The 19,330-nt window shown below is 44.1% G+C and overlaps 1 pseudogene; it reads right to left on the bottom strand.

Annotated features, from left to right (window-relative positions):
• Nucleotides 1-19,330, bottom strand: part of LOC139565332 (myosin-10-like) — a 74,348-nt pseudogene that overhangs the window by 44,217 nt on the left and 10,801 nt on the right.

The raw sequence follows: 19,330 nt of genomic DNA, 5'->3' as shown, positions 1-19,330 counted from the left end.
TGCCCTGACAGACATCCAGCAGCACCAAAATAGCAGGAGACACACACTCATGTTCTCAATGCTTAGGCTAGTCACAATAGAGAGGGGGAGCCGCCCTGCCCTGCTCCTGATACAGTCCCTGTTCAGACCCAATCCCTACGTCTGATACAGCTCATCCCTGTTTGGACCGATTCACTAACTCACAACAGAAAGCCATCACTGATTTAAACATGGATGCACCTCATGCTGTTTAGAATGCAGTCACCTGTAAAACAGACTGTTATTCATCCAAGCTCTTACCTACAGAGCCCAGTCTGGCAGAGCCCCACCCTACAGTCATCACTGTGAGAACTACAGAATGACTCAACCCTGTCTCCACTTTTAAATATGCTGAAAACAGGTTGAGTCCGAGCATAGAACACCTGCTGCCATCAGGGGTAATACTGTACACCCAGGTAGTTGATCTGAATTCCTTGAATTGCAGCTTCAGATATTCCAAGGGATCTATTGCAGTGTACCATGAGGCAAAATCATGCAGTCCAGTCCTGTCCGTATATCTACATTCTAAGTGTGTAGTCACTGCTACATTCTCCAGACAGCGATCCAAACACTCCCTACTTCCACAGAGATCCTCCATGTCAGAATGTATCACATTACCAAGTGACCTGGTTGTCAGTGTTCATCTGCCCACTTTCCATGTATGTCACTTTCAAATAGTCCCCAGACATATCCCATGCTCTCATTTTATGGAGCATATTTACATTCAGGCTCTGCTGCTAGTTTATCCAGACAATCCAGGCCGTTTTCCACATTTCCCCAGAGGTCCACTAAATGTGTGTTTGTTGGAAAGAGTTGGTTGTGTACTGTCCTACATGTCCCTCCTTGCCCTCCAGCTCCAGGGAGGGAGGGAGGGAGGGAGGGAGGGAGTGAGGGGCAGCAGCTTCAGGTAACCTCATCTCCCTGGCTCAGACTGCAGCTATCCCAGCTATGTGTGACCAATGAAAACACTTCTAGACGGATGACGGTGGTTCTCGCTCTTCACCCACCCACCCAGCACCATGTCTCCAGTGGTGCCCTGCATGCCCAGACCGTGGGTGGATAGGTGGCATTGTGTGGCCACCCAAGACACAGGCCCCAGTACGAGATTGGACAGACCTGCAGCGCTGGGGAAGCTGTCATTCTACCAGAGGTGGTTGAGCTTCCCTCTCTACCCTTACGGAAAAAACACATGAATTTCACGTGAAGTGTTCCAAAAACACATTTCCATGTGATCTTATGTGAAGTTAATACGATAATGTGGCAACATGTGATAACATGAAACTACAATTGAAAACATGTGATCACGTGAAGTTTTCCAAAAAACATGTTTTCACATTAATACACGTGAAATTTCATGGGAAATAAGTTATAAGGTACTTATAACAGCCTCTAACATATAAAGTAATAAAGCACCTATGATAATAATTTATTTCATAACAGGACTGTCACTCATAGCCATGCATGTACATTTGAAGTCAGAAGTTTACATACACTTAGGTTGGAATCATTAAAACTCGTTTTTCAACAGCTCCACAAATTTCTTGTTAACAAACTATAGTTTTGGCAAGTCGATTAGGACATCTACTTTGTGCATGACACAAGTCATTTTTCCAACAATTGTTTACAGACAGATTATTTCACTCCAGTGGGTCAGAAGTTTACATACACTAAGTTGACTGTCCCTTTAAACAGCTTGGAAAATTCCAGAAAATTATGTCATGGCTTTAGAAGCTTCTGAAAGGCTAATTGACATCATTTGAGTCAATTGGAGGTGTACCTGTGGATGTATTTCAAGGCCTACCTTCAAACTCAGTGCCTCTTTGCTTGACATCATGGGAAAATCAAAAGAAATCAGCCAAGACCTCAGAAAACAAATTGTAGACCTCCATAAGCCTGGTTCATCCTTGGGATCAATTTCCAAACGCCTGAAGGTACCACGTTCATCTGTACAAACAATAGTACGCAAGTATAAACACCATGGGACCACGCAGCCATCATACCTATCAGGAAGGAGACGTGTTCTGTCTCCTAGAGATGAACGTACTTTGGTGCGAAAAGTGCAAATCAATCCCAGAACAACAGCAAAGGACCTTGTGAAGATGCTGGAGGAAACAGGTACAAACGTATCTATATGCACAGTAAAACGAGTCCTATATCGACATAACCTGAAAGGCCACTCAGCAAGGAAGAAGCCACTCCCCCAAAATCATTAAAAAAGCCAGACTTCGGTTTGCAACTGCACATGGGGACAAAGATTGTACTTTTTGGAGAAATGTTCTCTGGTCTGATGAAACAAAAATAGAACTGTTTGGCCATAATGAACATCGTTATGTTTGGAGGAAAAAGGGGGATGCTTGTAAGCCAAAGAACACCATCCCAACCGTGACGCACGGGGGTGGCAGCATCATGTTGTGGGGGTGCTTTGCTGCAGGAGGGACTGGTGCACTTCACAAAATAGATGGCTTCATGAGGATGGAAAATTATATGGATATATTGAAGAAACATCTCAAGACATCAGTCAGAAAGTTAAAGCTTGGTCGCAAATGGTCTTCCAAATGGACAATGACCACAAGCATACTTCCAAAGTTGTGGCAAAATGGCTGAAGGACAACAAAGTCAAGGTATTGGAGTGGCCATCACAAAGCTCTGACCTCAATCCTATAGAACATTTATGGGCAGAACTGAAAAGGTGTGTGCGAGCAAGGAGGCCTACAAACCTGACTCAGTTACACCAGCTCTGTAAGGAGGAATGGGCCAAAATTCACCCAACCTATTGTGGGAAGCTTGTGGAAGGCTACCCAAAATGTTTGACCCAAGTTAAACAATTTAAAGGCAATGCTACCAAATACTAATTGAGTGTATGTAAACTTCTGACCCAGTGGGAATGTGATGAAAGAAATAAAAGCTGAAATAAATCATTCTCTCTACTATTATTCTGACATTTCACATTCTTAAAATAAAGTGGTGATTCTAACTGACCTAAGACAGGGAATTTTTACTCCGACTAAATGTCAGGAATTGTGTAGAACTGAGTTTAAATGTATTTGACTAAGGTGTATGTATGTAAACTTCTGACTTCAACTGTATGTTGAGCAAACTCCCCACATCGTCAAGGGCTTTCATGGTGTCTCCATTCAACCCCGGTCTGTAATCTCAGACTCTGATCCCTCCCACCAGTGAAACCTCTAAAAACCAGTGAACTGAGGATAACATGTTCATGTCTCTGGTTTATTAAGGGTGCATTCTTTCCCCCTATTGGAGACTCAACAGTTCATGGCTGTCTGAGATCAGAGATCTATGACAAGAGCCCGCCAACAGAAATACCATTTTATACTGAATGAACTCCACAGCTGTCTGCCATTAGGGGAGCATCTGCCAACATGTGTCTATATGAGTGGGATTGTGTGTGTGTGTACACTGCCATTTGTCTGAAACTCTAGTACATTCACCAAGGAACACAGAGTTATTTTCACTACAGAGAGAGGGTCCCTAACAGACACACCCCTATCTCCCCTGGGGTGCCCCCCTTCCACCACACCCCCGTCCCGCCTGGCCCTTCACACATGTCCTGTCACTCAGACCTGACCTCTTCCCTGCAGTCAACACTCTCTGCCCCAACACAAGACCCCCTATTCCCAGGGAAGAGCCCCATCGGTCCGGGCCTCCCCATACTGCACCCTGGCCTCTTCTCCAGGCAACACAAAGCCCCCATTGTGAGGCACAATACAGGCCGCCCCATTTCTCTCCCGTCTGCTCTGGAGTGCAGGAGCACGTCCAGACCTACATGTCAGCAGCAGGGCGTGCTTCGACTAGGGGGTCAGAGCAGAGAGAGGGAGCCTCGTCTGTAGCAGTTCCTGAGACTCAAACATGTGTCGGAGAGAGACAGAGAGTGTTAAACACAAACAAATGACCTGAGGAAAAGACTACAGCCCATAATAAGCACCTAGAACTATTCAAGCTCTGCTCCTGCTGACAGCTTAGGTGCAGTGAGGCCTCGGTACGGTTCAGTTGACTAACCCCCTGACTGAAGCCAGAGGGCCAGAGACAGGGACGCTGTTACTGTAAATGAGGGAAGAAGAGAATGGGACTGGAGAGAAAGGGGTGGTCATTGGTTGAGGCAGAAAATAAACTGTAGAATGGTCTGTGAACCTTCCATAGCAATGCTAGAGCCATAGTCTGGGCTGAAGTCAGAACACAGGCATTCCACACACTTGTCCTCCTGTGTTCTCCTCACAAAGGAGGAAAAGGAAGGAACCACGTTGGGGAAAGAGACCGCACAAAGCCACCCGGTCGTATTTTTCAGTTAACAGTGCCGTAAGTGAAAGGGTCCCAGAAAGGCCCTGGCGGGATGAGTGGAATTTTTCCTTCAATGTCCTCTGAGCAAGAACATTTTGGAAAGAAGGGGAGAAAAAAAAGACAGAACAAAATAAGGAATGAAAGAAAAGAAGAGTGGAAATGAGATAGGTTGGCTTGTTTAGTTCCTGAGAGCAGAAGAAAGAGAGCCATTACAGAACAGTGGGAGATCCCTAAAAGCCTGAAATGGCTTTTGAAACATCAATAGAGGCAGTCTTTCCACTCCCAAATGAAATAATCTGTATAACACACTGTAAGCACTACGCAGATCATAAGTTATTCAACTGTGCAAGATACAATATACTGTCAATATAAGGTCAGCTACTCAGAAAGTGAGCTGACACACTGTAACTCCTCTGTGTGATGTGCCAGTGCGGGAATGTTATTTTGGTCACACTCATATCCATAGTGAGGCATCCCTCTTCAGGCAGCCGGACAGTCTGCACTCCGCAGTGATCTGAGGGCCATGACACTACCACGATGACTCAGTACTTAGCATGCTGCGGATCGCTAAGACAAGGGATGACCTCATTCCACAGTAGACCCCCTAGGGAGTGTACACAATGACCACTATGTGGCAGGACTGTGGGCAGTGGGGCAATGAGAGGGGTAGATTTGACATGGGGCCCCAATTCAAACACCTCTCATGTTGAAACTGAAAAGCAGGCTGGCCACAATGGGTGAGGGCTCTGTGCAGGGACTTAGCCTATATTTAGTTCATGGAAAGTATGATGAGGGGGGGGTCGTCACAAGGGTTTCATGGCTATCACTGGTTAAGACACCATAATATGGGGTTGGGGGTCACAAAAGGAAGTAAGTGATGAGACGTTGGGTGAGGTGGGGGGATAGAGGTGTTGGAGTTGGACCAACCAGTAAAGCACTTGACCTACTGTATACGTGTGGCCACTGGCCAATATCATAACACTACTCAACTCCTCAATAGAACTAAGAAGCAGGAAGGATTACTGCTCATCGCTTCAAGCTCTGGCTAAAACAAGCTCTGGCTAAAAAAAAATACAGACACAGACAGTACCAGTCAAAAGTTAGGACACACCTACTCATTCTAGGGTTTTACTTTATTTTTACTATTTTCTACATTGTAGAATAATAGTGAAGACATCAAAACTATGAAATGACACATGGAATCATGTAATAACCAAAACAAAGTGTTAAACAAATTATTCAAAGTAGCCACCCTTTGCCTTGATGACAGCTTTGCACCCTCTTGGCATTCTCTCAACCAGCTTCATGAGGTAGTCACCTGGAATGCATTTCAATTAACAAGTGTGCCTTGTTAAAAGTTAATTTGTGGAATTTCTTTGTGTTCAGTTGTGTTGTGACAAGGTATGGGTGGTATACAGAAGATAGCACTATTTGGTAAAATACCAAGTCCATATTATGGCAAGAACAGCTCAAATAAGCAAAGAGACATTTCAAGAACTTTGAACAGTTCTTCAAGTGCAGTCGCAAAAACCATCAAGTGCTATGATGAAACTGGCTCTCATGAGGACTGCCACAGGAAAGGAAGACCCATAGTCACCTCTGCTGCAGAGGATAAGTTAATTAGAGTTACCAGCCTCAGAAATTGCATTCTAAATAAATGCTTCACAGTTCAAGTAACAGACATCTCAACATCAACTGCTCAGAGGAGACTGCGTGAAATCAGGCCTTCATGGTCGAATTGCTGCAAAGAAACCACTACTAAAGGACACCAATAAGATGAAGAGACTTGCTTGGGCCAAGAAACATGAGCAATGGACATTAGACCGGTGGAAATCTGTCCTTTGGTCTGATGAGTCCAAATTTTAGATTTCTGGTTCCAACCGCTGTGTCTTTGTAAGACGCAGAGTAGGTGAACGAATGATCTCTGCATGTGTGGTTCCCACCTTGAAGCATGGAGGAGGAGGTGTGATGGTGCTTTGCTGGTGACATTGTTGTGATTTATTTAGAATTGAAGGCACACTTAACCAGCATGGCTACCACAGCATTATGCAGCGATACGCCATCCCATCTGGTTTGCGCTTAGTGGGACTATCATTTGTTTTTCAACAGGACAATGATGTGGCTGTGTAAGGGCTATTTGACCAAGAAGGAGAGTGATGGAGTGTTGCATCAGATGACCTTGCCTCCACAATCACCCGACCTCAACCCAATTGAGATGAAGGAAAAGCAGCCAACAAGTGCTCAGTATATGTGGAAACTGACTGGGAACAAGACTGTTGGAAAAGCATTCCAGGTGAAGCTGGTTGAAAGAATGCCAAAAGTGTACAAAACTGTCATTAAGGGAAAGGGTGGCTACTGTGAAGAATCTAAATTCTAAATTACACTTTTTGGGTTACTCCATGAGTTTATATTTTATTTCCAAGTTTTGATGTCTTTACTATTATTCTACAATGTAGAAAATAGTAAAAATAAAGAAAAATGTATAGATTCTAACTCAGGGACGAGGCTGCTAAGGGGGCATGTGTCCAGCACCCTTCCCGGTACAAAGAGAATAGCGCAGCTTCTTCCTGAAGATGAAAAGACCTGAGATTCTTTCTCTTCCTGTAGCTCTGAGCTGCAGCAGCAGTGATAGTGACAGCAGTACTGTAGGGTGGAAGACTAAGAGCCAGAACAGCCAGAACAGCAGGCCACAGCTCTGGATATATCCAGTTAGGGCCAGCCTGAGGAGCTGTAATGACAGAGAGGCTCCAGGCTCCATCAAATCTAACTTAGCTGAGGAGGCAAAACCAGACCCACTGAGAGACTGTACTGTTCAGAAGGCTGACGTTACTCTGAACTCATTGAAACTGAACACACACTGTATCTATTGAAAAGTGTCCCTTTCCAAGGAGCCAGAGATAGAATGTCTCACTGGAGGAAGAAGATTAACAGTGAGTGGTACATTTCCCTAGGATCACAGGTTGAGTTAATAGCATCCTAAGTCTTGATCCTGGGCTCACACTCTCAAAATCCCTCAGTCAGTGGCCATCAATGTTAACAGGCTGAACTTTCACCTCTAATTAAACTGGTTCTTATCTGCAAAGGAGCCAGTGAGGGCCTGGTCCCTACCTGGGATACAGGACAGTCGGCAGGGCAGTGGACTGGCCTTAACAACCTGCGGGTGGCCATTAAGGAAGGCTAATTATGAGCGCCAAGTGGTTTTTGATTTAACGCAAACAAATACATGCCAGGGTCTGAAATTGAGGCATTCATGTTTTTCAGACAATGTACATAACTTGCAGATAGACAGTACTCTGTGGTTTGTGAAACTACAAGCCTATTGTTGAGCTTTTACACATTAGGTAATCTGTAAGTGGTACAGTATAGTCTGTCTGTCTTAGTAGATCCACATCAATAAGTAGTCTGTCAGACCACTATGGCTAGCAGAGGCAGGGGGGCAGCTCAACCATGACTAATGATGCCACTGCCTCCCTGACTCTGGAACCTTTCACACATTAATCTCCTGGATTATGCAGCAAAACCCACACAATCCACAACTCAGTAGGGCACCTGCCAGTCACACTTTATGCATGTTGCGTCGCAGCAAAAGAGAGAGACGGAAACAGACCACTGAGGAAGGAGCTATACCTCCCAAACACTGCATAAAACAGAGTGAGAGAGGAGGTTTACCTTGGAGCATGCAGCGGTATGCTGACTCTGAAATGGCGTAGATGTGTGGTGGCATCTCATGACGCTTCTTCCCTCTGTACATCTCTATGATGTTCTCTGAGTAGATGGGCAGGTTTTTGTAGGGGTTTATCACCACACAGAACAGCCCAGAGTAAGTCTATGGGGGGAGAGACAAACAAAACACAAATACAGTAAATCCACAAAATAAGAGTATGTTATGAATGCAGATTTTATCTCTAGAAGAGGTTTTAATATGGGACCGAAGGTTTTTCAAGATGAGTTTCAATTGTACTGTGATCTAGGGGGATAAACACTTGTTAGTCTGAGAAGTGATCAACTCTCTCTATGTGGTTGAACTCAATCATCATACATAATTCAAAATAATTACTCAATCATCATTTTCTAACTCTAGAGTGGCTCTGAAGTGGTCTGCAAAATGTCAGTGCAATTGAGTGGTCATCATTATGCTACATTTTGGTCCCTTACGTCACCATAGTGGGCAGACTGAGCATGCAATGGCATAGAGGCAATAGTAGAAAACGGATAAAGTGAGAGAAATAGTTGTGGGAAAGGCAGTCAAATGGTAGACTAGCTTATCATGAACTATCCAGTTGATTGTAAGATCTGGCGGCTCCTTACAGTGACGCCTCCCCATTAAACAGTTTGAACTCCACAGCCATAGTGAGTGCCTCCTTATCAAGCCCTGTGGTTAATGTTCTGAGAAATGACAGAGGCCTTGGTGGGACATTAGCTCATTCTCATGTGACTGGGGCTTGACATTCCCACTAAAGAGTGGAATGATCCCTCCCTACCCTCACACACACACATTCACCACTGCCATGCTAGAATAATACAATAACACATATTTTCCAACATGCCATCATTGGAAAATCAAATGGATGACATACGATCAAGATTATACTACCAACGGGATATTAAAAACTGTAATATCTTATGTTTCACCGAGTCGTGGCTGAACGATGACACGGATAATATAGAGCTGGTGGGATTTTCCATGCACCGGCAGGACAGAGAAGCTACGTCTGGTAAGACGAGGCGCGGGGGTGTGTGTCTATTTGTCAATAACAGCTGCTGGTGCGCAATGTCAAATATTAAAGAAGTCTCGAGGTATTGCTCACCTGAGGTAGAGTACCTTATGATAAGCTGAAGACCACACTATCTACCAAGAGAGTTCTCATCTATATTGTTCGTAGCCGTCTATTTACCACCACAAACCGATGCTGGCACTAAGACCGCACTCAACCAGCTGTATAAGGCCATAAGCAAACAAGAAAATGCTCATCCAGAAGCAGCGCTCCTAGTGGCCGGGTACTTTAATGCAGCCAAACTTAAATTCGTTTTACCTCATTTCTACCAGCATGTCACATGTGCAACCATTTTTTTTTTTTTTTTTTTTTTTTTTTTTTATTTAACCTTTATTTAACCAGGTAGGCAAATTGAGAACACGTTCTCATTTACAATTGCGACCTGGCCAAGATAAAGCAAAGCAGTTCGACACATACAACAACACATAGTTACACATGGAGTAAAACAAACATATAGTCAATAATACAGTGAAAAAAAAAAAAAATAAGTCTATATACAATGTGAGCAAGTGAGGTGAGATAAGGGAGGTGAAGGCAAACAAATATATGTATAAATAAATAAAAATATAAAAGGCCATGGAGGCGAAGTGAGTACAACACAGCAAGTAAAATAAAAACAAAAAAAACACTGGAATGGTTGGTTTGCAGTGGAAGAAAGTGCAAAGTAGAGACAGGAATAATGGGGTGCAAAGGAGCAAAATAAATTAATAAATAAATACAGTAGGTAAAGAGGTAGTTGTTTGGGCTAAATTGTAGATGGGTTATGTACAGGTGCAGTAATCTATGAGCTGCTCTGACAGCTGGTGCTTAAAGCTAGTGAGGGAGATAGGTGTTTCCAGTTTCAGAGATTTTTGTAGTTCGTTCCAGTCATTGGCAGCAGAGAACTGGAAGGAGAGGCGTCCAAAGGAAGAATTGGTTTTGGGGGTGACTAGAGAGATATACCTGCTGGAGCGCGTGCTACAGGTAGGTGCTGCTATGGTGACCAGCGAGCTGAGATAAGGGGGGACTTTACCTAGCAGGGTCTTGTAGATGACCTGGAACCAGTGGGTTTGGCGACGAGTATGAAGCGAGGGCCAGCCAACGAGAGTGTACAGGTCGCAGTGGTGGGTAGTATATGGGGCTTTGGTGACAAAACGGATGGCACTGTGATAGACTGCATCCAATTTATTGAGTAGGGTTTTGGAGGCTATTTTGTAAATGACATCACCGAAGTCGAGGATTGGTAGGATGGTCAGTTTTACAAGGGTATGTTTGGCAGCATGAGTAAAGGATGCTTTGTTGCGGAATAGGAAGCCAATTCTAGATTTGACTTTGGATTGGAGATGTTTGATGTGAGTCTGGAAGGAGAGTTTACAGTCTAACCAGACACCTAGGTATTTGTAGTTGTCCACATATTCTAAGTCAGAGCCGTCCAAAGTAGTGATGTTGGACAGGCGGGCAGGAGCAGGCAGCGATCGGTTGAAGAGCATGCATTTGGTTTTACTTGTATTTAAGAGCAGTTGGAGGCCACGGAAGGAGAGTTGTATGGCATTGAAGCTCGCCTGGAGGGTTGTTAACACAGTGTCAAAAGAAGGGCCAGAAGTATACAGAATAGTGTCGTCTGCGTAGAGGTGGATCAGAGAATCACCAGCAGCAAGAGCGACATCATTGATGTAAACAGAGAAGAGAGTCGGTCCAAGAATTGAACCCTGTGGCACCCCCATAGAGACTGCCAGAGGCCCGGACAACAGACCCTCCGATTTGACACACTGAACTCGATCAGAGAAGTAGTTGGTGAACCAGGCGAGGCAATCATTAGAGAAACCAAGGCTGTCGAGTCTGCCAATGAGGATGTGGTGATTGACAGAGTCAAAGGCCTTGGCCAGGTCAATGAATACGGCTGCACAGTATTGTTTCCTATCGATGGCGGTTACGATATCGTTTATGACCTTGAGCGTGGCTGAGGTGCACCCATGACCAGCTCTGAAACCAGATTGCATAGCGGAGAAGGTGTGGTGGGATTCTAAATGGTCGGTAATCTGTTTGTTGACTTGGCTTTCGAAGACCTTAGAAAGGCAGGGTAGGATAGATATAGGTCTGTAGCAGTTAGGGTCAAGGGTGTCCCCCCCTTTGAAGAGGGGGATAACCGCAGCTGCTTTCCAATCTTTGGGGATCTCAGACGACACGAAAGAGAGGTTGAAGAGGCTAGTAATAGGGGTGGCAACAATTTCAGCAGATAGTTTTAGAAAGAAAGGGTCCAGATTATCTAGCCCGGCTGATTTGTAAGGGTCCAGATTTTGCAGCTCATTTAGAACATCAGCTGACTGTATTTGGGAGAAAGAGAAATGGGGAAGGCTTGGGCGAGTAGCAGAGGGGAGGGCAGTGCTGTTGTCCGGGGTAGGGGTAGCCAGGTGGAAAGCATGGCCAGCCGTAGAAAAATGCTTATTGAAATTCTCAATTATAGTGGATTTGTCGGTGGTGACAGTGTTTCCTATCTTCAGAGCGGTTGGAAGCTGGGAGGAGGTGTTCTTATTCTCCATGGACTTTACGGTGTCCCAGAACTTTTTTGAATTTGTGTTGCAGGAAGCAAATTTCTGCTTGAAAAAGCTAGCCTTGGCTGTTCTAACTGCCTGTGTATATTGGTTTCTGGCTTCCCTGAAAAGTTGCATATCACGGGGGCTGTTCGATGCTAATGCAGAACGCCATAGGATGTTTTTCTGTTGGTTAAGGGCAGTCAGGTCAGGAGAGAACCAAGGGCTATATCTGTTCCTGGTTCTAAATTTCTTGAATGGGGCATGCTTATTCAAGATGGTGAGGAAGGCATTTAAAAAAAAAAAAAATGACCAGGCATCCTCTACTGACGGGATGAGATCAATATCCTTCCAGGATACCCCGGCCAGGTCGATTAGAAAGGCCTGCTCGCTGAAGTGTTTCAGGGAGCGTTTGACAGTGATGAGTGGAGGTCGTTTGACCGCTGACCCATTACGGATGCAGGCAATGAGGCAGTGATCGCTGAGATCTTGGTTGAAAACAGCAGAGGTGTATTTGGAGGGCAAGTTTGTTAGGATGATATCTATGAGGGTACCCGTGTTTACGGAGTTGGGGTGGTACCTGGTAGGTTTATTGATAATTTGTGTGAGATTGAGGGCATCAAGCTTAGATTGTAGGGTGGCTGGGGTGTTGAGCATGTTCAAATTTAGGTTGCCTAGCAGCACGAGCTCTGAAGATAGATGGGGGGCAATCAGTTCACATATAGTGTCCAGAGCACAGCTGGGGGCAGAGGGTGGTCTATAGCAGGCGGCAACGGTGAGAGACTTGTTTTTAGAGAGGTGGATTTTTAAAAGTAGAAGTTCAAATTGTTTGGGAACAGACCTGGATAGTATAACAGAACTCTGCAGGCAGTCTTTGCAGTAGATTGCAACACCGCCCCCTTTGGCCGTTCTATCTTGTCTGAAAATCTTGTAATTGGGGATGAAAATGTCTGAATTTTTGGTGGTCTTTCTAAGCCAGGATTCAGACACGGCTAAAACATCCGGGTTGGCAGAGTGTGCTAAAGCAGTGAACAAAACAAACTTAGGGAGGAGGCTTCTAATGTTAACATGCATGAAGCCAAGGCTATTACGGTTACAGAAGTCATCAAAAGAGAGCGCCTGGGGAATAGGAGTGGAGCCAGGTACTGCAGGGCCTGGATTCACCTCTACATCACCAGAGGAACAGAGGAGGAGTAGGATAAGGGTACGGCTAAAAGCTATGAGAATTGGTCGCCTAGAGCTACTAGAGCAGAGAGTAAAAGGAGGTTTCTGGGGGCGATAAAATAGTTTAAAGGAATAATGTACAGACAAAGGTATGGTAGGATGTGAATACAGTGGAGGTAAACCTAGGTATTGAGTGATGATGAGAGAGATATTGTCTCTAGAAACATCATTGAAACCAGGTGATGTCATCGCATATGTGGGTGGTGGAACTGAGAGGTTGGATATGGTATAGAGAGCAGGGCTAGAATCTCTACAGTGAAATAAGCCAATAAACACTAACCAGAACAGCAATGGACAAGGCATATTTACATTAAGGAGAGGCATGCTAATCGAGTGATCAATAAGGGTCCAGTGAGTAGAGGTTGGTTGGGGTCGTGGCGATCCAGACAGCTGGCCGGGTATATGGCTATCGGTAGCAGCATAGGATGGAGGTCTGTTTGTAGATACCTCGTGCGTTTCCGTCGGTAGGTTAGTGGGGTTCCGTGTGGTAGAGGGGATCAATCCAAATTGGCGAAATAGATATAGTGACCCAAGGAAAAAAATAAAATAAATAAATAATAATAATAGTTGTCCGATATACTTGTTCAAATAGCAGCCGATAAGACAGCTAACGATTAGCGGGCCTCAGATGAGCGTTCAGGTAACGTCGGGACGGAGGTGCCAGTTGGATAAATCCCTCGGGCAGATAACGTCGGCAGTCAGTCGCGGCAGTCAGTCGTGAAGGCCCGGTGGGGTTCCGTATCTGCAGCAGCAACAAAAGAAACGGGTCCGGATGGTGATGGAACTCCTCAGCTGGCTAGCTCCAGAATGATTTGAGTTTGCTCCGGGGTCGACGTAAGCCAATAGTCACACGGTTTGCAGCTAGCTAGCTGCGAAATCAAGGTGCAAGTGTCCAGAGCCTGCGGCTGGAATCCGGGGAGACTGAGAGAAAAAGAGTCCCGGAATGCTCCGGTCCGAGTCGCGTTGCACAAAAGTGCCGGTAGATTATCGAGCTAAAGGAATAGCTGATGACCACTAAACGTGGGCAGCTGAAACACCAACGCTAGCCAGCAAACCGGCTAATTTCGGGGCAGCTACAGATTAGCTTCTGGCTAGCTATCGGAGTAGCTTCTGGTTAGCTTTCAGGCTAGCTTCTGAATTAGCCCCTGGCTAGCTTCCACGATGGATTTTCAGATTGAGGTAAATAATACTTTTTGTAATTGGTGAAGCGGGTTGCAGGAAAGCTTTTGCAGGAAAGCTTTTGTAGTTGAGTTCTTGGATAATAAAATAAATAAAAGATATGCGAAGAAAGGTGTAAATATATATATATACAGGACACGACAAATACGGAACAGAAAAAGACGTCTGAACTGCTAAGCCACCTTGGTAACCAGAGGGGGGAAAAAAACTCTAGACCACCTTTACTCCACACACAGAGATGCATACAAAGCTATCCCCCGCCTTCCATTTGGCAAATCTGACCATCATTCTATCCTCCTGATTCCTGCTTACAAGCAAAAACTAAAGCAGGAAGTACCAGTGACTCGCTCAATACGGAAGTGGTCAGATGACGCGGATACTATGCTACAGGACTGTTTTGCTAGCGCAGACTGGAATATGTTCCGGGATTCATCAAATGGCATTGAGAAGTATACCACCTCAGTCATCGGCTTCCTCAATAAGTTCATCGACAACGTCATCCCCACAGTGACCGTATGTACATATCCCAACCAGAAGCCATGGATTACAGGCAACATCCGCACTGAGCTAAAGGCTAGAGCTGCCGCTTTCAAGGAGCTGGACACTAATCCGGACGCTTATAAGAAATCCCGCTATGCCCCCAGATGAACCATCAAACAAGCAAAGCGTCAATACAGGATTAAGATTGAATCCTACTACACCGGCTCTGACGCTCGTCGGATGTGGCAGGGCTTGAAAACTATTACGGACTACAAAGGGAAACCCAGCCGCGAACTGCCTAGTGACACGAGCCTACCAGACGAGCTAAATACCTTTTATGCTTGCTTCAAAGCAAGCAACATTGAAGCATGCATGAGAGCACCAGCTGTCTGGATGACTGTGTGATGACGCTCTTGGTAGCCGATGTGAGCAAGACCTTTAAACAGGTCAACATTCACAAAGCCGCGGGGCCAGACTGATTAACAGGACGTGTACTCAAAGCATGCGCGGATCAACTGGCAAGTGTCTTCACTGACATTTTCAACCTCTCCCTGACCGAGTCTGTAATACCGACATGTTTCAAGCAGACCACCATAGTCCCTGTGACCAAGGAAATTAAGGTAACCTGCCTAAATGATTACCGCCCCGTAGCACTCACGTCAGTAGCCATGAAGTGCTTTGAAAGGCTGGTCATGGCTCACATCAACAGCATCCTCCCGGATACCCTAGACCAGGGGTGTCAAACTCATTCCACGGAGGGCCTAGTGTCTGCGGGTTTTCGCTCCTCCCTTGTACTTGATTGATGAATTAACATCACTAATTAGTTAGGAACTCCCCACACCTGGTTGTCTAGGGCTTTATTGAAAGGAAAAACCAAAAACCTGCAGACACTAGGCCCTCCGTGGAATGAGTTTGACACCCCTGCCCTAGACCCACTCCAATTCACATACTGAAAAGATTTGGTATGGGTCCCCAGATCCTCAAAAAGTTATATAGCTGCACCATCGAGGTCATCCTGACGGGTTGCATCACCACCTGGTATGGTAACTGCTCGGCAGCTGACCGTAAGGCGCTACAGAGGGTAGTGCGTACAGCCCAGTACATCACTGGGGCCAAGCTTCCTGCCATCCAGGATCTCTATACTAGTCACCCAAGTCATAGACTGCATTCTCTGCTACCACACGGCAAGCGGTACTGGAGTGCCAAGTCTAGGACCAAAAGGCTCCTCAACAGCTTCTACCCCCAAGCCATAAGACAGCTGAACAATTAACCAAATGGCCACCATATTATTTACATTAACCCCCCCCATTTGTTTTTTACACTGCTGCTACTCGCTGTTTATTATCTGCATAGTCACTTCACCCCCACCTACATGTACAAATTACCTCAACTAACATGTAGCCCCACACATTGACTCAGTACCGGTACCCCCTGAATATAGCCTCGTTATTGTTATTGTGTTACTTTTTATTATTATTTACATTAGTTTATTTGGTAAATATTTTCTTAACTCTTTCTTGAACTGCGGGTTAAGGGATTGTAAGTAAGCATTTCACGGTAAGGTGTTGTATTCGGCGCATGTGACAAATAAAGCTTGATTTGATTTGACACAAGGCCATTTCCATGTAAAAGGACCCATGAGCACCAACTTGCTAAGTTCACAGGAACACATCAAATTGGGTGTCAAATGAAAGCGAAGAGTCTATATTTTTGGGAAATTAAGGCATATATCAATTTTTCAACCATTTTCTATACAAACAAATTGTAATAAGCTAAGATTTCTGGTCAAACAGATGGAAAAGGAGTCTTAGAAAACAAACAAGAAAGAGTCTTAAGGTATTAGAAATACATCATCAAAACACAGAATGTTGAGATAAAGACCCCTGCCAACTAATATCAACACTTATATTTCATTTTGGAGAACTTGTTCTGCCTTCTGTAAGAAACATTGCCTTGTGCCTTGGAATTCCGTTACAAAACCCCCCACATATCTTTAAGATATGTTCTCCTTTCTCTCCGTCATGAGGAGGGAGGATAATGAAAGTTCATAGTAAAGGTTGACTAGCATTTAGTTAGTGTTTTTCATGATTCTTTTTCCCCCCATTAATTATTAAGTGATTAAAACTCGAAATTCCATTACCAAAATCTGTAATGGAATTTCAGAGAAATCGGTAACGAAATTCTGGAATTTAATTGTCTAAATGGGAAATCATAGTAGTCACAAACCACAGTTTGGTTCACAAGTTTGGACAGCAAAGTACTGTACAGCACAGCAAAGAAAAGTAGCGTCTAGTTCAGTACACTACAGCACACTAGAGTTGAGTACACTATAATGTTCTGTACTCTATTGTACTGTTCTGTGCTGTACTGAGCTCCACTGTGCTGTGTTTTGATGTCCAAACTTGTGAAACATAGATGTCTATGATTGGTTCAGATTTGGTCTGGTTTGGACCAACCGCATTTGGTCTTGTATGGGGGCAGAGCTCATTAAAATAAATGGCCAGTGTTTAGAATAATACCCAAATATGCAAAGAAGGATATTGTATATTTATACGTGTATGTAGCTATTTAGGATACATCACCATGAAGAGAATGACATTCATGTCCATAATTATGCATTTCTGTATAGTACATACTGTATCAGGGACCCGCAATTCCGTTACTGGGTGTAGATCCACTTCACTTACTACTATTCAATAACAAAAAAATAATAATCAAACTCAATGTGTCATGTCCTAGCTGACACCCCATTCTTTCTGCATACATCATTGAATCTTACACTTTGAGCAGAGATATAACAGGGTTTTTGAAAAACGTGGAAACAAGAAAATGTTACCAAAATTCTGTTATCAAACATAGAGTTTTATGGTTTCTTAAACTTTGAAATCAATGGATTTTGTTTGGCATGCATTTTAAGTGAAAGATCAGCGCAATTATGTTACTGCCCTTGTCACACACGCCAAGTAGAGTAGAGTAGGGGGAGAGAGAGAGAATGCAGAGCAGAATTAGGACGATACCTGCTGATTATCAAAATCCAAAAAAGAGCCCTTCAATTCTACAACCACCTAAAAGGAAGCAATTGCCAAACCTTCTACAAACAAAGCCATCACCTATAGAGAGATTAACCTAGAGAAGAGTCCCCTAAGCAAGCTGGTCCTGGGGCTCTGTTCACAAACAGACCCCACAGAGCCCCAGGACAGCAACACAATTAGACCCAAACAAATCATGAGTAAACAAAAAGATAATTACTTGACACATTGGAAAAAATGTACTAAAAACAGAGCAAACTGGAATGCTATTTGGCCCTAAACAGAGAGTACACAGTGGCAGAATACCTGACCACTATGACTGACCAAAAATTAAGGAAAGCTTTGACTATGTACAGACCCAGTAAGCATTGCTATTGAGAGATGGCGCCGTAGGCAGATTTGGCATGGGTCCACAGATCCTCAAAAAGTTCTACAGCTACACCATCGAGAGCATCCTGACTGGTTGCATCACAGCCTGGTATGGCAACTACTCGGCATCCAACCGCAAGGCTCTAGAGGGTAGTGCATATGGCCCAGTACATCCAGGACATCTATACAAGGCGGTGTCAGAGGAAGGCCCTAAAAATTGTAAAAGACTCCAGCCACCCTAGTCATAGGGTTAGGGCAAGCGGTACCAGAGGGCCAAGTCTAGGTCCAAAAGGCTCCTGAACAGCTTCTACCCCCAAGCCATAAGACTGCTGAACAGTTAATAAAAGGACTACCTGGACTATTTGCATTGACACGCGTTTTTTTAACGTTGCTGCCACTTGCTGTTTATTATCTATGCATAGTCACTTTACCCCTACCTACATGTACATATTACCTCAATTACCTCGACTAACCTGTACCCCCGCACATTATAGCCTCGTTTTTGTTCTTTTTTTTGTGTTGCTTTCTTTTTACTTTAGTTATTTAGTAAATATTTTCTTAACTCTTATTTTTCTCAAAACTGCATTGTTGGTTAAGGGCTTGTAAGTAAGCATTTCACGGTAAGGTCTACCTACACCTGTTGTATTCGGCACATGTGACAAATACAATTTGATTTGAGGTGGAAGCTGAGCTGCCAAATGTATGACCATATTAGAGAAACATATTTCCCTCAGATTACACAGACCCACAAAGAATTTGAAAACAAATAAAATTTTGATAAACTCCCATATCTATTAGGTGAAATACGACGAGTTAGATGCACTATTGTAAAGTGGTTGTTCCACTGGATATCATAAGGTGAATGCACCAATTTGTAAGTCGCTCTGGATAAGAGCGTCTGCTAAATGACTTAAATGTAAATGTAAATGTACGACAGTGTGCCATCACAGCAGCAAGATTTGTGACCTGTTGCCACAAGAAAAGGGCAACCAGTGAAGAACAAACACCATCGTAAATACAACCCATATTTATGTTTATTTATTTTTCCCTTTTGTACTTTAACTGTACAAGGCTATAATATTTTGTGAGTGTAATGTTTACTGTTCATTTCTGATTGTTTATTTCTCTTATTATCCATTTCACCTGCTTTGGCCATGCCAATTAACCCCTTTGGGGAGCGGGAGAGAGGGAGAGTAAGTTCATAGAACACACAGAGGTATCTATAACACACCAAACATGACTGACAGAGCCTCTGTTTAAAAGGCTTCTAATTCTAAGAACTCTCATTTCATGCCTGAGGCCCAGTGGCTCCATTCACCTCTTCCAAGGTGACCACAATAGAAATATAATAATAAATAATTATACTTTTATGAGACCACCAAAATATATGGCATACTAGACCTTATCCTAAACCCCAGGGGTGAAGCCCATGGGTTGTCTATTTGTGAGC

This window comes from Salvelinus alpinus, chromosome 36 (assembly GCF_045679555.1).
Source record: "Salvelinus alpinus chromosome 36, SLU_Salpinus.1, whole genome shotgun sequence".
In the NCBI taxonomy this organism is placed as follows: Eukaryota; Metazoa; Chordata; class Actinopteri; order Salmoniformes; family Salmonidae; genus Salvelinus; species Salvelinus alpinus.
Note: the sequence above shows the minus strand (reverse complement) of the source record. Positions and strands in the feature narration are given on the sequence as shown.